The sequence below is a fragment of the Capsicum annuum genome, chromosome 11, assembly GCF_002878395.1.
Source record: "Capsicum annuum cultivar UCD-10X-F1 chromosome 11, UCD10Xv1.1, whole genome shotgun sequence".
Classification (NCBI taxonomy): domain Eukaryota; kingdom Viridiplantae; phylum Streptophyta; class Magnoliopsida; order Solanales; family Solanaceae; genus Capsicum; species Capsicum annuum.
The window spans coordinates 150,918,102-150,942,572 of record NC_061121.1 but is presented as its reverse complement, the minus strand read 5'-3'; the positions used below and the strand labels follow the sequence as shown (position 1 = coordinate 150,942,572).

General features: G+C 35.2%; 1 non-coding gene across 1 annotated transcript; it reads left to right on the top strand.

Moving 5' to 3' along the window:
- The first annotated feature begins 63 nt into the window (after window positions 1-63).
- On the top strand, window positions 64-169 carry LOC124889125. Its single transcript, XR_007047741.1, has one exon. It is a non-coding gene; the product is annotated as a small nucleolar RNA R71 (small nucleolar RNA).
- Window positions 170-24,471: the final 24,302 nt, after the last annotated feature.

Here is a 24,471-nt window from a genome sequence, read left to right as displayed (position 1 = left end):
ACCATCGTTTTGTTCAATGTATCAAGGTCACGGTAGAAGATCTCAAGAAGAATCTTCTTCGGGACTTCATGATTTAGGCATTGGGCTAATTTTCCATTAAATCGTTTCCATGCTTCAAACAACAGTTCTCCATTCATTTAATAAAAATTCGTAATCTCATCCCGCCTTTGAATCATTTTAGATGGTGGAAAGTATCTTTTAAGAAACACCGTAGTAAGCTCATCCCAAGATGTAATTGAGTTGGGTAAAAGTGAGAGGAGCCATAAAACCATTTTGCCGGTTAGTGAGAATGGGAAGAGGCAAAGCCCAATGGATTCTTGAGTAATTTATGCTATATTGAATGGCGCACAAACTTCCACAAAATTCATCAAATGGATGTTTGGGTCCTCAAAGGCTTGACCCCCATACAATTCTTTCATTTGTAACATGTAAAGTATGATGCTAGTCATATGGAAGACTCTGCTCACAGTAGTTGGAGGGATACAGATTGTATTTGTTTGTCCCACTTAATTTAGTGGCCCTCATCATCTAGGGGACCATCAAATGGTCCCATATTTCTTGCATTATCACTTATTGTTCCGTTAGCAATTTGATTACCTTAAAACAATTAAAAATAACAAATAAAGTAAACTATACCACCCTGGGAATTCCCAAGTAAGAATCACACTGCACAAGTAAAATCTATATTCCACTCCCCGGCAACGGCGCCATTTTGATAACGCTCAACTCACTTTCATATTTTAGGGGTGAGGCGGTCATTGTTAATAACTCAACTAGAGTTGGGGTCGAATTCACAAGGAGAGAATTATAAATTTCAAGTTCAATGGGTTCTCTAATTACTAAAAGGTTACTCAAAATGATAACAAACACAACATGTAAAATAAAATAGGGGAATTGGTTTGTAACAATTTTTGGCTAACAATGCACGAATATAATACTTTTGATCTAAAATCAAGATTTGAGGATATCTTGGGATTATGTCTACCTAAAGTTAAAGCATGTGGGTTGATGATGGTTTAGCATGAAGCTTTGTTGTTAACTAAAGGATAGGCTAGGTCAAACGTCATTGTGGTCAATTTTTCAATAAAACCACAATGATTTCACCCATTGGCTCTTTCGAGCACCTAACAAGTGTACAATTCGTAATCACCCAATACCTCAATCAAGTATCCCTATTTCTAGGATGATGCTCTTGATATTATTTACACTTCAAATACACTTATTTCTAAGATTGTAAAATGTAGTAAATCACAGGCACAATTTTTCACCATTACCTTATCCCTCTATAACCCTTTTTAAAAGATTTTATGGGTTACCACAAGTTCACCTCCATCCCTCTTTCAAGGATAATGGAGAGTTTTTAGAGTTTGGAATTTCCACCCATCAAGCCCATTTGGATATTTGGGATTTTCGCCTACAAATTCCAACTCATAAATTCAAGCAATGGTGGAATCCATACTCAACAACTAAGAATCATGCAAACACAACAACACCGACACACAATTACACTTTAGTTCAACATAATCCCAAGACTAATTTACTTAGCTACTCATAAAGAAGGTAAGGAAAGATATACCATGAGGATTATCCAAAGCATTCATTCTTCACAAAATACTAAGTAATTAAGCCTCCAAAATTAGTTACAAACTTGCCCAATTAGGGTTTATTGATTTTAAATAAAAAATGTCTATAAGGTAAGCAATACCCAAAAAAGAAAGTTTTTTTTCCTAAATATGATTTAGGATTCGCCTATGTAAGTTTACAAAACTGCCTTGGATCATATTTCTTCTTAACCGCAAGCGCGCAGACTTAACCGCGACCGTGGTTATGCAACCGCGGATGTGCTCCGCAATCACATTATGCTGACCATCTTGACTAACCATGACCGCGGCCTGAGGACCGTGGTCGCAGTAACTGAGGCTGAACTACTTCAGGTCTCCAGCTGCACTCTATTTCCTTTCATTTGATCCCTTTTTTAGCTTCAATCCATACCATTTCACCTTCTCAACTAGATACCTGCAAAATGTGGATATTAGTGCATTTAAATAATGTTGATATCTCATTTTCTGATACAAAACATAGTAGTATGCATAAATATTTAGTGCATATGAGTGGAAAAATCACCACTTATCAATAGGTTTCTCTTTGGTATCGCCATACCAACCCCACATGCAAACGTACATCATGCCATAACAATAATTTCATCATTAGGGACTCTAACCCTTTGTCAAGACAAGAACATCAAGTTAATTTAACAATTGGAACTTGAATCTATTTAGCCAAACAAACCCCAAGATTTCAATTCAATTTAGTTTCTGGCCACCAAGGCCTATACAAATTCATTCATCAATCATTATCATTCTTATGACAATGCCTTATTTCAAAAGCATAATCCAATTTTTGACGATATCATTTTCATTAATAATTTCACAAACAGGTTGAGGGTATGCCATTATCAAAGTCAAAATCATCAAATTTTAGGTTCAAATATGACCCCTAAATTAAATCACCATTCCCATGCACCCACATGTGCAAAACCATAATTAAAACATGCATAATCATAATTTAAACCACAGAAAATAGTATTCAATGATATGCATTCAAACCCCTCAACCATGGTTTCAAATCTACCATTAATGATTTATTAACAATGCTTTAAATATATGTTTTTTATTAAACTAACAATGAGGGAAGATTCACATGCCTGAATTACGAAGATTCAAGGAGAAAATTGTCTTTGAACCCTTAGATGACCACTTTGGAGAAACCCTAGACAATTTTACTTGAGAGAATTTTGAGAGAGTAAAGAGGATGTTTTGATCTTGTAAAGTATTAAATAAATTTCCCAAAGTGTTTTAGGGATGTGGGGCCTTAAGATTTTTATATGTGAAATGTCCAAAGTACCTCTAACTAAAAACTATAAAAAGGTCGCCTTTGGTTATAAGTCTACCTATCGACTCATCACCACATCATATGACTCATAGCCATAAGTCGTATCCTTAATAGTGAGTTGGACATCCATACACTACCCATCTTATGACTCCATGATCCCACTAGTGACCTGATCATACAACTCGTATGGTCTAGTCATATCCAAGAAAGAACCCAAAAGGATTAGACACTGGTCAATATATGACTCAACCCTACCACTCATAACATGGTCTTACAACTCGTAGTGAGTCACTCATACTCAGAATAGAACTTAGCCAATTCCACACTAGTTTTGTTATGACTTGGATCTCTAGCCCCATAACCACACCATACGACTTGTACGATGAGTCGTCAACAGGTACTGGTATCAAATCTCAAGGAGGCATTTTACGAGTCCATTAATCGAGATTCCTAGACTCTCCTATTATCCCTAGTGCAGACTTTGATGTTGCAGACTCATTCCCCTTTTGTGAGGTAGGAGAGATCACCATTTAGTTTCATTCCTTTAGTTTTTATAGGGTTGGGGATCCTCAACCTTAGAGGCCTCTATTACTTGCAGTAAGTTTCAATCCAACTAGAGGATCCACTCTAGAAATTGAGATGTAACGAAGTTTGAGATAATACACACATGTGCCAACGATGTCCATTAAATTCATTATTTCTTTAATCCTTTATAGGTCACTTCCTATTACAAAAAAGAGAGTTCACTTTCCTAAATTATACACGGAAGTCCCTACTATTACTTCGTTTAAAACCTTGCCAAAACCCCCTTTTTAGGACAAAAACTAGTCAAAATAAAAAAAAGTATAGCTTGTACTTTTTGTACTTGGATAATAATGTTCGAGCATCAGATAATGCACGTCTTCTTATAAATATCCCCAACGGACAAAAATATGAAAAGTTATCTAGAATAAAAATATGCTAATGAAAGTTACTGCCCTTCTAAGTTTAGTTGTTTGATTTTTTGTTGTTTGGTTTATTGTCATTTATGGAGTACCATGGTCTGTGGGTTCCTTGTTGCTTCCAATGCCTTTGCAATATTTTCCCATGGTCTACTCACTTATAAATTCCTAAAGGTATCAATCATTTAGCCGCTTGGATACTATCTCCCTGAGGTGATGGCAATCCCCATTGGCATACTAACGTGTCCTATGGAATTTTCAGCACGAGTTATTGTCCCTCGCATCTGATTTAGACTAGAGAATCTTTTGGAATTTTTCACCCTTGATATCTTATATTATTAAAACTTACTGCTTAGGGTTGACATTAAATCAATATTTTGAGAGTACGGGTGCTTCTTTGATGACATACACAATAGGCTTCACCACCTCTAGAGTCTATTGTTCCCGTTGTAAAGATTTTATTTCCATTCTTTGATCATGTAGGGAATGGTCATGTACTTAAAATCCTGTACCCCCACTTCCATTGTCCTTTTTCTGTTGAATAAGGTCATATCATCCTTAGGTTAACATCTTTGAATTGTTCTATCATGCGGGATTTCGAGCTAATCCATTTCCTACACATCATGAGCTCCTTAGAGCATGGGTTTACTCTACATCCATAGGGTCTTCCTGGTGATTCGTATGCGATCATCCTCAATTTGTATCTTCAACTTATATAGGTTAGGCATATTAACCCATAACGTTGCTTCAAACTCTCTTTAAGTTTGAGTGAAGTGACTCGACACTCTGAGTTCATCCCTTTGGTGAAGGCCATCACTGTTAAATTACCAACACAATCAACAACTGCATCCTTGTCTATTGGAACATAGTGATGAACTATCGTATTAGCTCTATATATCCTTGTTCTGTCTTGAAGATATACCCTTGATGTTTCACCTTCTTAGCCCCCACATAGGCTCTGACAAAACTATCAACTGACATATTGAATATGTCAGTATATTTCTTTGGAAGGATCAAGTACCATACTCCAGCCCCTCCCAAAAATGTCTCACCAAACTTTTTCACCATAATTATTTTGTCCTCTTCCTTAGTCAGACCAATATTGTTCACCTCCATGATAAAGAATATTAAATTCTCCTAGGGTATGTGTTCCAATCGTATTTTAGAGTGTCCGACACCTTGAACCTTTTTGGGATAGGCCTTGTTACCGTATAGGTCGTTTAAGGCACCTTAGGGTAACTCTTGGAATTAGGCCAGTTTTTTATTATGGGTATCCTGGTTTATGGTTCATTTGAAATAAGATCTCAAAGTACTATGCCTTCATCTCCTTCCTTAACAACTCCATCACAGCTGTTGGAGTGGTCGTATCTATGAGTCGAGCTTCATTATCCACTGCCATTACCCATTATCAATTTCTGTGCTCTTATTTGTCTGGGTCATCTCTAGTATTTCCCCATGAAGCACTTATATTAACATGTGCTACGAACTCTTGTAGATCATCCATTGTTTTCTCCTATGCTTCTATTCGAGCCATTTGCTCCTTGTGGTATACAAAAAAATCCTTCAGGAATCCATGCAACCCTTCTATGTCATTCACTTCTACCTCATCATTCTCAAGACCAATGCGCTCTTTCTGTCTTTCTATATATTCATATTTTTTAAGTTCATGTTGAGGGATAAATCATTGTCGCCAGGGTCATACTATATCCCGAGCCTATGGGATGCGTAAGCTGAGTCCCCGGCTTTATCAAAATATCAAGATCCTCCACAAAATCACCATCATTGTGCATGACCTACTTTGAAAAATCTATCAAAAAGAAAAAGCTAGACCCATAAAGTTCCCCACAGAGGAAACCAAACTATTTACCATTTATTTGGGATAGTTGAATTTGTTGGAGGGTCAAGAAAATGCATTATAAATTAGATATTCAAATTAATAGCGAATGTTTGTAAAACAACAATCAAAGGTAAAATATATAATAAATGGTTAACTTAAGCAACAAACGAGCTAAGGTTAGAGAATAAATGTGATGCTAGAGCGAATAGTCAAGGTTCACCAACCACGAGTTGACTTTGATAGGAATATCAGCTAGGTTAAGAAACTAGTAAAATAAAATACAGATAGTAGAGGAAAATTGGAGAAAAAGCTAAAAGAGTTATATTGCTTATAGGCAAGATGAGAAATCAAATGATGCTTTACAGTTGGAAGGAGGCATCAATTTATAGTAGATAAAGTTGGTTTCGACCTTTGAGAGAGTATCACCTGAACTCTATAGTACTATGGTCAATGATCAAACACCACCTTTTACAAAACCTTGGGTGATGGCAGCTAAATAATTAGTGTTTGGAATAAACATATCAAGGATCATCTGTGCATCTGAAAGCTCTGAAAGATTGTTTCGTGTCTTTCCTTTCGTGTGCAGTCGTTATTATTTGTCGCAATTTGTTATTATTTCTTCGATAAAGATGGTGTTTTCCCTATTCAGTGTCAATATCGGGGCTACACAATCATGGGTTTTATATTATTTTAGTTGACCCAAAATGACTCAAATTTCTATTTCATCTTTACAAATGAAAAATGTTCAAGGGTAGTACACAATGAATGAAGTTTGCCCATATATATGTTGGGATCGAACTTGATAGTGTGTCATACAGAAGCTAATAATTATGAATTATAGAGACAAAATATTAGAGACACAGGAAAATATACAAAAGTATAATATTATTATATGAAACCGTCGAGAGAAAATCTTTCCCTAAACAATATTCTATAATGATTATATTGTGGATGTTGTTGCATATACTTCCTTCACATGCATGATCTTAGTTCTTCATATAATCATCATCACAACTGTTTGGCATGCTTAAAATGGAGTCCTTTTTGGCTAAAGATATTTTATTCCCTCCAGTTTAAAAATAACTCCTTTTCAGAATTGAAAATGAGCTTTATTTTTAAAAATGTAGCAACAGAATTGCTAAAAATATCTATGAGAATTGTCTCCAAATGTTTTATTTTAGAGTTTTTCTTTTTGATAAAAAATCTCCACTATCATCGTAGTTGAACTTTAATTTTAACATGTCTTCAATTTGAACCATCAGCTATGATATCGCTTATTGGGTTTGAACTTAAAAGGGCATCATGTGGAAGCTAATAATTGCAAAGTATCAACGAGATAAACCAGAAGACATATAAAATATACTAAAATAGAATATTCTTATATGATTTGGTCAATTGACCTACATATAAAACTAATATAATATCAAGGAAAGCATAAAAATTGATGAGAAAAAAGTTTCCCTTAGATAATATTCTGTAATGACTATATTGTAGATGCTATTATATTTTTTTGTAGTATGAGAAGAGGGATCTTCAAGTTATTGATGTCAAAAAAAAAATTCCAAAAAAAAGAATTTAACTAAGATGAAACAGAATTATATTTATCTCTCAGTAAACTCAAGTATGGTAATACTTTTACTTTACTTCAATATAAAATTTAAACTCAAATTTTATAAGAAAACTGGAAAATAAAATCCTAACATTATACAACCCAAATTGAGACTAAGTCACAGAGGTACTAAATTTGAGTACTATATAAGAAACTGAACTAAAAATAAAAACTAGACATGCCCTGCCCATATATTCGTGAGAGAAAATAAAATACAATCTTAATATCTCAAAAATAAAATAATATTCATTGGTATTTCCTTGATTTTATTAGCCGTAATTCACCCATTAAGATCTTTTTGAATTTTATCCTTAAATCGGATCCTTTGGCCACATTTACTTTTCAAAATATATTGTAATTAATATATATGGAGATTATTCTTCATGATTAATCTTTATTATTATTTATTTATTTCCTTCAGTTGTAAATTCTTCTGCAATTGAGACCACATCAACTATTCTGATGGTGTAGATCTATATTTTAGATATATACTCCCCATTACTTTTTCTATGGAGACAAAAGAAAGAACAGTTTACCTCTAATTCATTGCAGTGCTGTGTTTTATCTATTCGTTGTTATTTTTTTAACTCTTTTTTCATACTATAAAGAACAGTTTACCTCTAATTCATTGCAGTGCTGTGTTTTATCTATTCGTTGTTATTTTTTTAACTCTTTTTTCATACTATATCAAGAGCTTGTTGGATCGGTGGAGATACACTTAAATCGGTGAAATATTCTTAAGAACAGTGCTATACACATGCCTCAAGCTAAAGAAATTCCATGATTTTAATAATTTATAACAATCTTACGGATAATAAATTTGTTATCATGAATCATGGAAAGGATTAATTTGTTAATGTTACAGATAATACCATCATTGCTGCACAAACATCTCATGGCGTTGTTTCTGTTGTGCCTTCACATAGCTATACCAAGTACATCTCTGACGTTCTTAAAGTGAAACTTTTAGTGGATAGCATTATAAGAGATGACAAGAACGTACTTTATATACTTGATAAAAATATTCTTCTTCTGATGAACTAAATCAACAGATTTATGCAAAGAATGCATGTAAACACTTAATACTAAGTTCTCTTTCTAATGAATTATTCAATGTGTGCTGTTCTAATAATGAAGCAAAGGAGATTTAGGAGTCATCGCTTGCTAAATATACTGCTAAACAAAAAATTGTTATTGGTAACTTTTATAAATAAGAGATGACGAGAGAGAAAGATGTGAAGGTACTAATCATCGGGTTTTACAAACTTGTTAAAGATCTTAAATTCAAGAAAATCATTTTGTTGGAGTAGTTTGTGGATGGTATATTGATTGAAAAATCACCTCAATCTTGGAGTGACTACAAATAAAATTTGAAGTGTAAACAAAAGGAATTATCTATTGTTGATTTGGTGAAACACATCATCATTGACGATGCTAGCATAAAGTAACTGATCTCTGCCAAAGCAAACAAAATCGCTACAATAGTCAATCTTGGGAAAGACAATAAGTCTCGCACTAAGAGTATGAATAGAAATATGATTACAAACTCAGGGCCAGCAATCAAACTTTCAAGAAAAAAAGAGAATTGTTTTTGTGTATGGCAAACCAGGCTATCATGCAGCTCAATGCAAAAACAGAGTTAAATAAATGAAAATCCTGTCAAGTTTAGAGTAAATCTGACTGAAGTAGATAATATTATTGTGCAGAACATTTCTCAAGTGAACATTGTGGCTAATGTGAATGACTTTGTAATAAACTCGGCTATTACTGGGCATATTTGTGCCAATAGAACTGATCTTTTTTCTTACACTCAAGTCAATTAACGAGAAGAATTTATATATCATGGTGATTCTAACACCACTTAAGTTCTTGAAAAAGAAAAAGTTCTTCTAAAACTCACATCTATAAGAACTTTGACATTAACCGAAGTGTTTCATGTTTGACACGAACCAATTTAATTTCTATGATATTATTATAAAAAGTGGTGGTGAAAGTTGTATTTGAATCTGACAAAGTTGTGCTAATCAAAAGTAATAATTTTGCAGTAAAAGATATAGTAGTCATGATTTATTTGTTATCAATGTTTCTCAAGTAATGAGTAAAGATGTTAGTACTTAATTTCTTTTCTTTTGGCATGCAAGACAATTGGAACCATTTGGAATAAAAAAAAAGTCATATCTCTTGATTTGTTAATATATTAATAATAATTTCTTGTGATGATCCTTTCTGTCATTACATATAAGTCTCTCGTTTAAAATTTTAGTCTAAATTTTTTTTCATTTTAAAGTTATAAATTTTAGGCTATGCTAGTTTTGTACAAAATCTAAGTGAGGTGAGGTCTAGAGAAGTTTGGAAATGAATTGAGTAAGTATGGTAGTGTTTGATTTGATTTCTAGTTAGCTAAGAGATAAGGAACCATAGGATTTTACAGAATCGAATTTGGATAAGTAGAGCTCCCAGAGTTGATCTTAGATTAAAGGAAATTATTTGGGATGTCTTGAAATTAAGGTGTGTTGAGAAAAATGGATGTTTTAGGCAAAATCAGACATTCTACCTCGCTCATGTCGCTATAGATACGTGCATGTCCCTAAAGCAACAAGTCCAAAACAAAAAAATTTCCCATTATAGTTGACGCGACCCGACCGGGGGCCTTGTCGTAGTGCGCATCCTAAGTCCGACCCGGGCCGGAGACCAACCCCATTACCCAATCCAACCTCCAGTCGTCTGCCCTGAGTTGGCTGAATTCCGAGCATGTAACAAGATAGTGTAACAGCTCACATGAAGACTTTGGGATAGGATCACAACACTGACCGACCCAATCAAGTCCAACCATCCTATACCAACAAACAATCCAACCATACCAAATCAATACCGAAACAAGGGCCATAAACCAGGCCATAACCAAAGATGTTTCAAAACATAGTCTAAATAATCCCAAAATGAAATACAACAGAACGGTGAGAAATTATGTTCGATGATGCAAGCCTCAATACCAATACTAATGCTAAGGGCTGACACCTATACCGATCCCGCCCATTCAAACTCATAGTAGCACCACAAAGCCTCTAACTAAAAGAGTAATATAATCTGATTGGGACGTGCCCCTAACCATGGCCAAAACAATATCCAAAATAAAATCAAAATGTCTAGAAATATCCATAACATGAAATGGAGCCTTTTGAAAGGATGGAACCTCACAACTTCAGTCTAAATGCTGATCCCGAGTCAGCCACTATGTAGGAGGAGTAGAACGGCTGATTCCTGTATAGTGTGGGTATACAACCGACAGTATATGGGTTAGCGGTTGAATGCTAGCATGATCTTAGGATAAGGATAGAATAATGTCATTATTAAAACCAAGTAAAACCATCCATATGCACACAACTATACATACATACATATATATATATATATATATATATATATATAACCATAGCGTAAAAAGTGTACCGGGCTTAGCATGCCTTTAAAACCTTTACATGGGTTATGTAGCTTGGCCATCCTAAACTACCCACGGGCTATAGCTGAAAGGGCCCCAGTGCATGAAGCCGCACAACCAAGGAAGAAAACCTGGATGACTAGTGCATCCACCAAAATATTATGTTACATCATGCGCACGGTCACCGAGACCAACCTCACATCGACAAATATGAGTTTCAAGTTTTGGTCCCCTCGGGGCCTCCACCTTTCACGGCTTCACTACATATCCCGTTATTATTGCCTAATTAAAACCATTACCAAGCAATCAACCAATCCATTTATCATTTATTAACCAAGGACATTTAGTGGCGGTATCGTCATACCGACATACTTGCAAGTACTATCCATAGTCAACCATATATAAGTTTAAGGAGACTTCTAAGTAGCCTTCTATTTACCATATTAAACCACTTGGGGGATTCATGTATCCCACAAGCATAACCATTTAGCCATTTACCTTTTCAAGCTATTTAAACTATGCACAATTCCCTTACCAAGTTTTTAAAACAAGCAAGAGTTCTATTAAAATACTCAATGCAATAAAAACATGCTTATAGATATTTTGTCAAACACATTGGAGGCATAATATAACCAAAACCAATTCTAATTACCATTAAACCACTCCCATGCAATCCAATTATTCAAAATACCACTAATGCACATAAAGCATAATTAAAATCATGGATAACCATAATTAAATTTAATATTAAAATCCCCAATTCATATTTGAAAACCAAAATCATACAATCAGTGAAGTCATGAAAACATTCATAAAAATTATAATTTTAGTTAGAATTAACAATACAGGAAGAGAACATTCCTTAAACTAAGATGATGATGGAAAGAAATCACCAAGAAAAGCCCCAAATCAATTCACTAGTTGAAACCCTAGCTTCCACTGTCCAATAGAATTTGAGAAAATTTAGAGTGCTTTAGAAGAGTGTCTATGTGTGAATGAATAGAATAATAGGGTAAATAGCCTCCCAAGTGGGTTAAAAGTCATTGGACCTTATTAGGATAAGTGGAGAAATATCCATAATACCCTAACTTAAGTTGCACAAAATCTCGTTCTAAGGGTACAATTGACCCTCACGAGTCGTACCCTCTAATACGATTGGTACCCTCCACTCGTATCCTAGCCTCAACCTTTGGATCAAATACTATCCAGTATAAGACTCATCCAATCAAGTCATATTTGAAGAATACGATTTGTACCCTTCATCCGTATCCCTGACATATTTAAACTCAAGAAAGATTTATACACTATCTACCATAAGAGTCCTTAGTACGACACGTACCCTGTCTTACGGCTTCTGGTGAGCCACTCATACTCAGATCCAACCTAAGTAACCAAGTCTAAGATTTAGTTAAGAAACCAAATGATCTGTAACCACCGATATGACTTGTACCCCTAAGTCGTATCCATTTCAATAACCAAAATCCATCCCACTAACCAATACTAGTCAGCATACGACTGGACCACACCATTCGTATACCAACATACGGCTCATACCCATGAGTCGTATTGGGTTTAGATATCAAAATTCCAAAAAAAATTCTAAGATACAAAAACCAGGGTGTTTCAGTCTCCCCCACTAGGTACATTTGTCCCCAAATAACGGATAAGGTAGGGGTAACCACACACACGAGTCATTTGCACTATCAAATATATTTCCAATATTTAACAAAGTTTGAAAACAAATAGGCAAAGATATTAATCTTTCCTTTAACAAACTCTAAGAATAAAGATGTGTTGAAAACACATACCTTCCGCACGAATCCCAAGAATAAAAAATAGATGTGGATATTTGAACTATATGTTCTCCTCCATTTCCCATGTAGCTTCTTCCACCTTATGGTTCTACCATAGAACCTTAACCAAAGACACATCCTTGGTCCACAACTGATGAACCTACTTATATAAGATCTCAACCGAGATATTTCATAAGATAAAGAATCTGAGATATCCAGTCCTTCTAAAGGAATAACCAAAGAAGGATCACCAAGACACTTCCTCAACATGGAGTTATGAAATACCGAATGAACCAAGATCAAGCTAGAAGGTAACTCCAGCTCATAAGCAACATTACCAATTCTTCATGAAACATCACAAGGTCTAACATACCAGAGACTGAGTTTCCCCTTCTTACCAAACCGCACTACTCCCTTCATGGGAGATACCTTGAGGAAAGCCTTATCTCCAACCTCAAACTCCAAGCTTCTATGCCTAACATCTGCATAGGACTTTTTGCGACTTTGAGCAGCCTTAAGCCTCTCCTAAATCACCTTTATCTTCTCCATAGCCTGGTAAACCATGTTGGGATCAAACCTATCCGCCTCACTAAGCTCAAAATAACTAATAGGAGATCTACACCTCCTACCATACAATACCTCAAAAAGGGCCATAACAATACTAGAATGATAGCTATTATTGTAAGCAAACTCCACCAAAGGTAGATACTCAACCCAATTGCCACCATAATCAATCACACAGGTGTAACGCATATCCTTAAATATTTGAATAGTTCTCTCCTCTTGTCCGTCCATCTGCAGGTGAAAAGAAATACTTAGATTAACCTTAGTCCCCAACCCTTTCTAAAAAAATCACCAGAAGTGAAATGTAAATTGTGTGCCACCATCAGAAATAATTGAAACAGGTACCCCATGAATCTTTACAATCACCTAAAGATACAGCTTTACATAGTTTTCCATCAAGAAGGTAGTCCGCACTGGCAAAAAGTGGAAAGACTTAGTCATCCTTATACGATGAACCAAATCGAAATATATTGATTTTAAGACCGAGGAAGACCGGTAAGGAGGTCCATATTGATCACTTCTCATTTCCAATTGGACAATTCAATTTCGTGATACAACCCTCCTGGCCTCATGTGCTCAACCTTAACCTGTTCACACACCATGTACTTGGCCATAAAATCATCCACATCCCTCTTCATGCCATTCCACCAATAGATCTTGTTAAGCTAATGACACATCTTAGTCAAGTTGGGATGAATATCATAGCACGATTCATGCACCTTAGCTAAATCCTTTGTCTCAAACCATCGACATCGGGAACACATTAACTCCCATGGTACCGTAAAGTACCATCACCGCCGATCTCAAATACCACTACCTTTTGCCCACCAATATCACTCTTGATTTTCATCAAGATAGGATCTTAAACTTACTTCTCCTTAATCTCCACACCAAGAGATGATCGAACCACTTCTTACACAATCACATCACTATTCTTGGAGTCCAAGAGGCAAACTTCAAGATTAGCCAAGTAATGAATATCCTTCACTGATTCCTTTTTTTCTTCCTCTACATAAGCCAAACTCCCCATGGATAACCTGCTAAGAGCATCAGCAACCACGTTAGCCTTACCTGGGTGGTAGTAAAGACTCATATCATAGTCCTTGAGAAGTTTAAGCCATCTCATTTGCCTGAGATTAAGCTCATTCTGAGTGAACACGTACTGTAGACTCTTATGATCATAAAAGATATCCATATATACACCATACAAATAATGCCATCATATTTTCAAAGAAAACACAACCGCCAATAGCTCTAAATCATGAGTAGGATAATTTCTCTCATGCACCTTCATTGCCTGGAAGCATAGGTAATCACCTTCCCATGTTACATCAACACACAACCAAGCCTTACCCAACATGCATCACAATAAACCACAAAACCATCATTACCTTCCGACAAGGTCAGAATTGGAGCCAAAGTTAACTTATCCTTCAACTTCTCAAAACTTTTTTCATAAGGATCCGGCCAAGAAAACTTGACCTTCTTCTGAGTCAACTTGGTCAAAGGAGTATCTATCAATGAAAAGCTTTCCACAAACTGCCTATAATACTTGGCTAAACCCAAGAAGCTTTGAATATCAAATGGAGTCATAGGTCTAGGCCACCTCTTTACTATAGCAACCTTTTGCGAATCCATCATGATCCCTCCACTAGAAATAATATAACCCAAGAAAGTTACAGTGTTCAAGAAAAACTTACATTTAGAGAACTTGGCATACAACTGTTGTTCCTTTAAGGTCTGCAACACCACACAGAGGTGATTAGTATAATTCACCTCACTCTTCAAATAAAATAAAATTTCATCAATAAACACAATAATGAAGAGATCCAAATACTGATGAAAAATCCTTTCATCAGATCCAAAAATGCCACCGAAGCATTAGTCAATACAAATGACATCACCAAAAAATTAAAATGCCCATACCGCATATGAAAAGTCATCTTAGGGACATCCACCTCCCTAATATTTAGTTGTAGGTACCCAAACCAAAGATCTATCTTAGAAAAGAACTTGGAACCTTGCAACTGAGCAAACAGATCATTTATCCTTGGAAGAGGATACTTGTTCCTGACCATCACCTTGTTCAACTGCCTATAGGTAATGCACATCTAAAGGGAACCATCTTGCTTGTGCACAAACAACACCAGTGCACCCCATGGGGATACACTAGGACGAATAAACTCCTTATCCAGAAGATTCTTAAGTTGCTCCTTAAGTTCTCTCAACTCAGCCAGAGCCATCCTATATGGAGGAATAAAAATTGGATGAGTGTCTGGAACTAGATTAATACCAAACTCTATTTCCCTATCTGGAGGAACACCAGGAAGATCTTCTAAAAAAACCTCTAGAAACTTATTAAACACTAAAATTGACTGGAAAGAAGGACCTTCCAAGCTAGAATCTTTAACTCGGACCAAGTGATAAAGACAACCTTTATAGGTTAACCCCGGAGCTCTAAGATAAGAAATAAATCTCCCCCGAGGAGCTAAAGAACCACCCTCTCATTCTATAATTGGTTCACCAGAGAACCTAAATATAACCCTATGGGTCTGACAATCTAAGGATGCATAAAAAGAGTGAAACTAATCCATACCTAGACTGTCATCAAAATCCACCATACCCAACTCAAACAGATCCACCAAGGTCTGCTTGCCACCAACAAATACCACACACCCCTTATAGACTATCTTAGTAATAATCGAGTCATCGAGCGAGATAGAAATAGAAAAAAGAGCTGAAATAACTTTCGAATCAAGACCAAAAGATACAGCCACATAAGTAGTCACATAGGAAAGAGTGGACCCTGGGTCAATCAAATAATATATGTCATGAGAGAAAAGTTATAATGTACCAATAACAACATTAGGTGATGCCTTAAATTCTTGTCAGAACGCCAAAGCATAAAACCTACTCCGACCAATACTAGAACCAAGAGCAGTAATAAAAGTAAATTCCACTCCACCACATGTAGGAGTAGAAGATGAAGTCGTAGGAATCTTATTCACCATCGTAGCAACCTTATTAACTATATAATCCATGAGTTGATGGTCTGTCTAGCCATACTTAAAGTATTTGTCCCTTTCTTCATCGCAATAACCCTGATAAGGATAACCAAAGAATTGACAAAGAGGGAATGAAAAAACTAACCGACCTATTTTGCCTTAGATTGGGCACCCTGCGCCCAGAAATTTTCACCATCTTGATGACGCATGTTTTTCACCTGGTAAGGAGCACTAGTAAAAAAGAAGAAACCAGAACTCCCCCATCTCTTTTTCTGCCATTTGCCACCATCCCAACCACCCTGAGACTAAACACCTTTCTGGTTAGAAAACTTGCTCCTCTCACTCTGTCTATCCCCAAACTCTGGCTGCTTCCTTTTTTTCTCCACTTGCTCATATAAATAGTCAACCTAGAAATGTCTATATCTATAATCAGCAACACAGTCTTGCTCTCTAAAATTAAATCGTGATTTAACCCAAAAGTGAACTTTTTTATTCTGGCATGTATGTCAGCCACTAAATCAGGAACATACCTTGATAATTGGGGAAACTTCAAGGCATATTCCTTGATAGATATCCTCTCCTGCTTGAGGTTCACAAACTGCTCCATCTTTGTTTCCCTCAACTCTTGGGGAAAGAACCAATTTAAGAAAACCTTATAGAAAGTATCCCATAAGACAAATTCTTTCTTATCACCCGTCCCTATCCCACTTTTTATACCACTGATATGCAACCTCTTTGAGCTGATAAGTTGAAAAGTTTACCCCCTCCACATTGGTAGCCTACATCACTCGAAATATCTTTTCATTTCATCTAAGAAGCCCTATGGATCCTCCTCCACCTTTACTTTAGAAAAAGTGGGAGAATCAATCTTTATAAATTGGCCAACCCTTGTAGCCTTAGCAGACAAAGTACCAGTAGCACCCCGCTCAGCCTGAGCAGTGACCATCTGAGCAATAATATGAATAGACTGATAGAATTTTGTATTAGTCACCTCACCTTGAGGAGGACTAATAGCACGCGGTAGAACTCCAGAACTATCAAGGATGGCATAGTGAGATCAAAGATGAACCCTAGAATTAGGATGCACCCCTTTAGTATTACTCCCAGATGGGATAGAAAAATTTTCTTGTGTTCCAGATCTACGAAGCATGATCTGAAAGACTAACAAAAAAGAATTAGAGAAAATTCCAGAACTAAGACTCCAAGCTTTAAAATTTAATACCAAGAAAGTGAAACATTCCTAAATGCCTTGTAGCCTCTTACTTATGAGTATGGTGTACTACATAGCCTTAAAATAGACTCTACTCGACACGGCTTTGTGGACTCCTAATTTAACATGAACCTAAGCACGGATACCAACTTGATAGGACCCAACCGGGGGTCTTGTCATAATAGGCATCCCAAGTCCGACCGAGGCCAGAGACTACCCCCATTACCTAAACTAACCTCTATCTACCTGCCCTGAGTTTGTTGAATTTTGAGCATGTAACAAGATAGTATAATAGCTCACATGAAGACTCTAGAATAGGATCACAACCGTGACAAGGGCCATAACCAAAGATTTTCCAAGACATAGTATAATTAATCCCAAAATGAAATACGACGGAACAGTGAGAAATTATATTCGATGATGCCATCCCCAATACCAATAACAATGCTAAGGCTGACACCTATATCGATCCTGTCCATTCTAACCCATAGCAGTACCACAAAGACTCAAACCAAAAGAGTAATATAATTTAGTTGGGACATGCCCCTAACCATGGCCAAAACCAATATCCAAAATAAAACCAAAGTGTCTAGAAATATCCATAACATAAAATGGAGTCTTATGAAAGGATGGAAGCTCAGTACTTCCGTCCAAATATTGATCCCCGAGTCAATCACTATGTAGGAGAAGTAGAACAGTTGGTTCTTGCATAACATAGGTATACAGGCACCAGTAGACGAGTTAGCAGGTGAACACTAGCATGATCTTTGGAAAAATATAAAATAATGACATTTATAAAATCAAGTGAAATGACACATATGCACACAACCATATATATATATATAACCATGCCCAAAAAGGAGACTGGGTTTAGCATGCCTTAAAAACCTTTACCTGGGTTGTGTATCTTTATTATCCTAAACCACCCACTAGCTATATGGGTTCAGCTTCCCCTGCTGAAGGGCCCCAGTGCATGAAGTCACATGACTAGGGAATAAAACCTGGGATGACTAGTACATCTCCAAAATAAAGTGTGACTTCATGCACACGATTACTAAGACAAAACTCACATTGATAAATATGAGTTTCCAATTTTTGTCCACCCGAGACCTACACCTTCCACGGCTTCACTACACATCCCATCATTATTTCCCAATTAAAACCATTATCAAGAAATAAACCAATCGATTTACCATTTATTAACCAAGGCCGTTAGTAGTGGTATCGTTATATCGATCATACTTGCAAGTACTATCAATAGCCAACCATATATAGGTTTAAGGGGACTTCCAAGTGCCCTTCCATTTACCATATTAAACCACTTGAGAGAGTCCATGTACCCTACAAGCATAACCACTTATCAATTTACCTTTCTAAGCCATTTAAATCATGCACAATTTCTTTAGCAAGTTTTTAAAATAAGCAAGAGTTCCAATTAAGATACCCAATGCAATAAAAACATTCTTAAAGGCCTTTTGTCAAACACATTGGGGGTATAATTAAACCAAAACTAATTCCAATTATCAATAAACCATTAACATATAATCCAATTATCCAAAACCACCATTAATGCATATAAAATATAATTAAAACCATAGAAAACCATAATCAACCATTTAACTTCAAAACCCCCAATTCATATTTGAAAACCAAAATCATACAAACAACGAAGTCATGAAAACATTAATAAAACAGATGATTTTAGTTAGAATTAACATGGAGAGAGAAGAACATGCCTTAAGCCAAGATGGATGGAAAAAAACCACCAAGACAAGCCCCAAATCAATCCTCTAGTTGAATCCTTTACTTTACTTGACCAAAAGTTTTTTAGAGAGTTATAGTGTGTTTTAGAAGAGTTTCTAAGTGTTAATAAATTGAATAATAGGGTAAATAGCCTCCCAAATAGGTTAGAAGTCATGGAACCTTATTAGGATAAGTGGGGAAATGTCCAGAATTCCCTCAATTAGGTTGTACAAAATCCCATCCCAGGGGAATGACTGACCCTCATGAGTAGCACCCTTCAATATGATTGGTATTATCCACTCATATACTAGATTTAACCTTTGGTTCAAATACTATCCAGCATATGACTTATCCAACCAAGTTATATCCCAAGCTTATGATCTATACCCTTCATCCCTATCCCTAGCAGATTTAAACCCAAGGAATATTTAGACACTGTTCATTATACCAGTCCTTGGACTCATACCCTAGCTTACGGCTTATGGTGATCTACTCATACTCAGATCAAACCTAAGTAACCAAGCCTAAGATTAAGTTAAGGAACCAAATGATCTTTAACCACCAATATGACTCGTACCCCTAAGTCGTCTTAATTCTAGTAACTAAAATTCATCCCACCAACTAATATTAGTCAGCATACGATAGGACCATAGCATCTGTACTCCAATATATGGCTTGTACCTATGAGTCGTATTGGGTGCCAAGATTAGAATTCCAAAAAAATTCTATGGTCTAGAAACCAAGGTTTCAATAGCGCCTAGTCAATACGGTCAATGGCCGATATAGAGATATGTGTCATTATAGCAGAAAAATCATTGTTTTATTTTAAAAATTACTAAAACTAGTTTATTTTCTAAAGTATATTTTGGAATAAGAGATAGTTCATTTTGGTAAAAAATCACTAGCTAATAATTGTTTTACTTCATTAAGGTACAAATTTCATCCCTATTAGCTAGTAAATCAATAATATAAGGTATTTCAATTATGGAACATCAGTTGCAAAATTTTATCACCTTAACCTAACTCAACCATGCCACCACCTCAACCGCCACTAGCTATCGCCAGTTATGCACAAGCGAGCACTCTAACAAAAATCCCTAATACAGACTTCCATCCCCTTGCATATAAAGTAACCTCTAACAAAGCAGATTTGAAGACCCAAAGTACTGATGTTAATGGAAACAACTCTACCACACATACCCCTTTAAATAATGGGACATTATTCAACCCTTTAATGCTTAACCAAGGATGTACTCCCACCAATGACACAATCGAATCTATCCTTATAAAGTCAATTGAAATAATTGATGATGTTCCTTGTGTGAAATGGATAGAAGTAGAAGTTTCATACATGAACATTAAAGAGAAACTACAATTTGTGAATATTGGGAAATTCTCGCAAAGGCGGTTGGACTTTGATGATACAAGGAAGCATTTACCAGGATAAATAGTCATCAAAGGTGCTTGTTAAATTAGAACTTTAAGGAATGGGAACATTCTAATTAGATGCTCTCGATTAGAACACTTTATAAATGATATGGCCATTATTATATGATTCTACGTTCAGAGTAGATAAAGAAACATCATAAGTTGTTGCTTGGATTACATTCCCTAATCTAGCATCAACATTTTGTATTAAAGAAAATTTATTTACACTTGCCTCAGTTGTAGCCAAACCTTTGTAACTGGACATGGAAACCGTAATCAAAACCCGACCAAGTTATGCTAGGGTCAAAGTGTTGGTGGACCTTAAATAAAACCTACCTATGTTTTTAAAGATGTTGATTCGCAATGAAAAGGCATGAGTTAGTTTGATCACATAGGTCATAATTCATTATGATCATCTATCTAAGTAGTACTTTGAATGTAAATTACAAGGTCATAACATAAAAAATTGTTAATAATTGCACCCTAAATAAAGGCCTCCAACTACATAACAAAGTTGTAATATGGCAAACTCTCTACTTCAGCAAAAGTAACAATAAGGAAATGATTTTCCATAAAGGATATTAGCCAGTGGAAGGATTGTTGGTGATCCTAAAATATTGAAAATAATCAAAACTAAGAAGATAAGATCAATTGAAAACAAGGAAATAAGTAACTAGACTCTCTTTAGCAAGCAAGTTCCAGCAAACAAATCAAGACAGATAACATCATTAAACCTTTAATAGAATCAGTTGAAATTAGCAACACCTGTGCAACTCAATAAAGCTTAACAATCCAAAATAGTGGAAATGTTGACTCATTAAATTAGAAGAATTATAAATCACTAAGAAGTAAGAACCCCAAAAGAAATGTATTGAATGCAGGTAAAGGGATGAGTGGTTTTTCAACTCTTGGAACTTTTGGTTTCATCTTTAGGAAATAGGGTAATAGAGTAGAAGTAAAAGATGATGATATGGAGGATAACTATGGAGAATATAGTTTGAAAGATAAAAAATAAGATGAAAAATAAGGAGATAAACAAGGATTGAACATGGATATTTTGCAAATGGATGAGGTTCAATCTAAAGAAATTATTCTAGCTCCCTCGAGCATTTCCCCTATATAGGTTGTAAATAATTGGAAATTATCCAGCAAAGATGAGAAAAAGGACAAGATTGATGATACAAAAAGGGAAATACAGTTAGAGAAGATTGTAGGTTCTCCTTGAAGCAGATTAATGAAAAGGAGGTTCAAAGAAAGATAGTATCTCCTGGCAAAACCCTTTATGTCATTGTGATCCATGAATTTAATATAGATGAACTAGCAAATATCAGCAAAAAATATAGTATATACAAAGGAGGAAATAAGGATGAAACATCCCCAAGACTAAATAGAGGAAGGGGAAATAAGAAGCAAGATACCTCAGCAAAAACTTTACTTTTAGCAGTAAGAATAAGGGGGCAGCCACCAAACTCATCCAAAATCAATTATGAAAGAGTACATATGGAAAATTAGATTAGTTAAAACTCATTAAGTTTTTAACAGTGTTCAAATGCTTCATAAACATCATAAATTCAATTTTATAGCTCTCTTAGAGCCTTCTCAAAGACCTAGCCAGATGGGAAGTACAAAAGAAGATTGGGCATGAATCAGGAACGTGCAAACAATATTGCAAAATTTTATATTTTGTGGATAATAAAGTTGAAGTAATCTGTGACATAGTATAATAGGTTAAATTCAAGCTATCTCATCCTGAGAACACTTGTTATACTCCTATAGTTTATGTTAAATACATAGAAAGGGAAAGGTTAGAGCTATGGGATTATATATACCTATTTGCTAATGTAATTAATTTGCATTATATTGTTAGTGGAGGTTTCAATGTGATTATGAATGAAGAGGAGAAAATTAGGGGTTTGCTAGTTCTACCAAATAAGTATGAAGATTTTGCATTCTGTTTGAATTCTTATGAACTCTTCAAAAATGTATTTAAAAGAATTCCTTTCATATAGTGGAATAGGAGAGTTGGTTCGAACTATATTTTTAAGAGATTGGATAGAATAATCATAAACCAACAATGACAAGAACGATATGAAAATATGGAAGTGGAATACTTGACCAGAACAAGGTCTGACCATGCCCCAATGTTAATCACACTGAAAAAATAGCCAACAAATCTATACACCCTTTAAATTCTTGGATTTGTGGATAGAAAATAAAAAGTAATTGAGAGAACTATGTAGAACTGTGAAGGGGAAAGGGAACTATTTTTATAGGTTCAATTAGAAAATCAAAAAGGTTAAGAAGGACTTATCTAGCTGGAGCAGGCTTACATTTGGTGACATTTTCAAAGAGTTGATAATTTGAGATGACATTGTTAAGATAAAAGAGAAATTATTTGAGGAGTAGGCGACTACCAGAAATAGGGAAGTACTTCACCAAGCACAAGTAGAGCTAAAAAGGTATCGTTATCTAGAAGAAGAATTTTGGAAGAAAAAAGCAGGCCTTAATTGGTTTTTTGAAGGAGACAGGAACACTAGATTTTTCTTACAATTTAGTAAAATGGAGAAGAAAAAGTTTGCAAATTAAAAACATTAAAAACAAGAAATTCCAATGGTTGTAAGATGAGAAACTAATGGATGAGAAAGCTATTTCTTTCTACTAAAAATAATTTACTCAAGAGGAGGAACGTACAAATATTACCTTGTAATATCATATTCTAGACATGATATTATCACACACTAATGATCTGTTATGCAGGGAACCAAACAAGGAGGAAATAAAGAAAGTTATCTTTATGTTGAAAAAGAGTAGTGCATATGGCCCTGATGGTCTGCCAGGTTTATTTTATCAAACTTGTTGGAAAATTGTAGGAGAAAATGTTACAAAAATAGTGCAGCCTTTTTCAAGGGCACACTCTTCCTAAGACAATCACTCACGCAAATCTTATTTTACTGCCTAAGAAGGAGAATACAAAAAAAATTGCAGATCTTAGGCCCATATGCTTGAGTAACTTTAGTAATAAGGTTATTTCAAGAGTTATTACTGACAAGGTTGAAGGTTTGCTACCAGAAATTATTTCCCCTAATCAATTTGGATTTATTAAGGGAAGAAGTATTGTGGAAAAGGTTTTATTAACCTAAGAGATTGTCACTGATATTAGATTAAGAGGGAAACCTACTAATGTGATAATAAAACTGGATATGTCCAAGGCATATGACAAGGTTTTATGATTATTTCTCACAAGGGTTCTCAAAAAATGGGCTTCACGGAGAAGTTCATTGATTTGATCTGGAGGATGTTTACTAATAATTGGTAGTCTATTTTGTTCAATGGAAAATAAGGGGGATTCTTTCATACTACCAGAGGTTTCAAGCAAGGAGATATACTACCTCCTGCTTCATTTATCATCTCTACAGTTATTCTCTCTAGAACTCTTAATGCATTTATGGAAGATGACAATTATATGAGCTTTGGCATGTCTAAATTGAGTGACAAGATCAACATTTAGTCTATGTAGATGACATAATCATCTTTACCTATGTTGATTTTATATCATTAGATATGATCAAATCAACTTTACATGAATATAAAAGGATTTCTGGCCAGAAAATCAATGTTGATACGTCTTTTTTCTATATGCATTAGAAGGTGAATAAAAATATAATCCAAGAAGTGGCTGCTAATACTGATTTTTGTTGAGGTAACTTTCCTTTTAATTACTTGGGATAACCTATGTTTCATACTAGAAAGAATAAATCCTTCTATAATGATCTTATTAAAAATACTAAAGATAAGCTTCAATATTGAAAAGAGAAGTTGCTATCTTATGGTGGCAATGCTATTATTAACCAAGTTATTTTACAAAGCATGCCTATTTATCTATTGTCTGCTATGGTTCCTACAAAATAGACTATTCTTAAGATACATAGGATATTCTCTAGGTTTCTTAGGAGTAATAAGAAAGAAGAGAGATGCAAACATTGTAGATCCTGATCCAAGATGTATTTTCC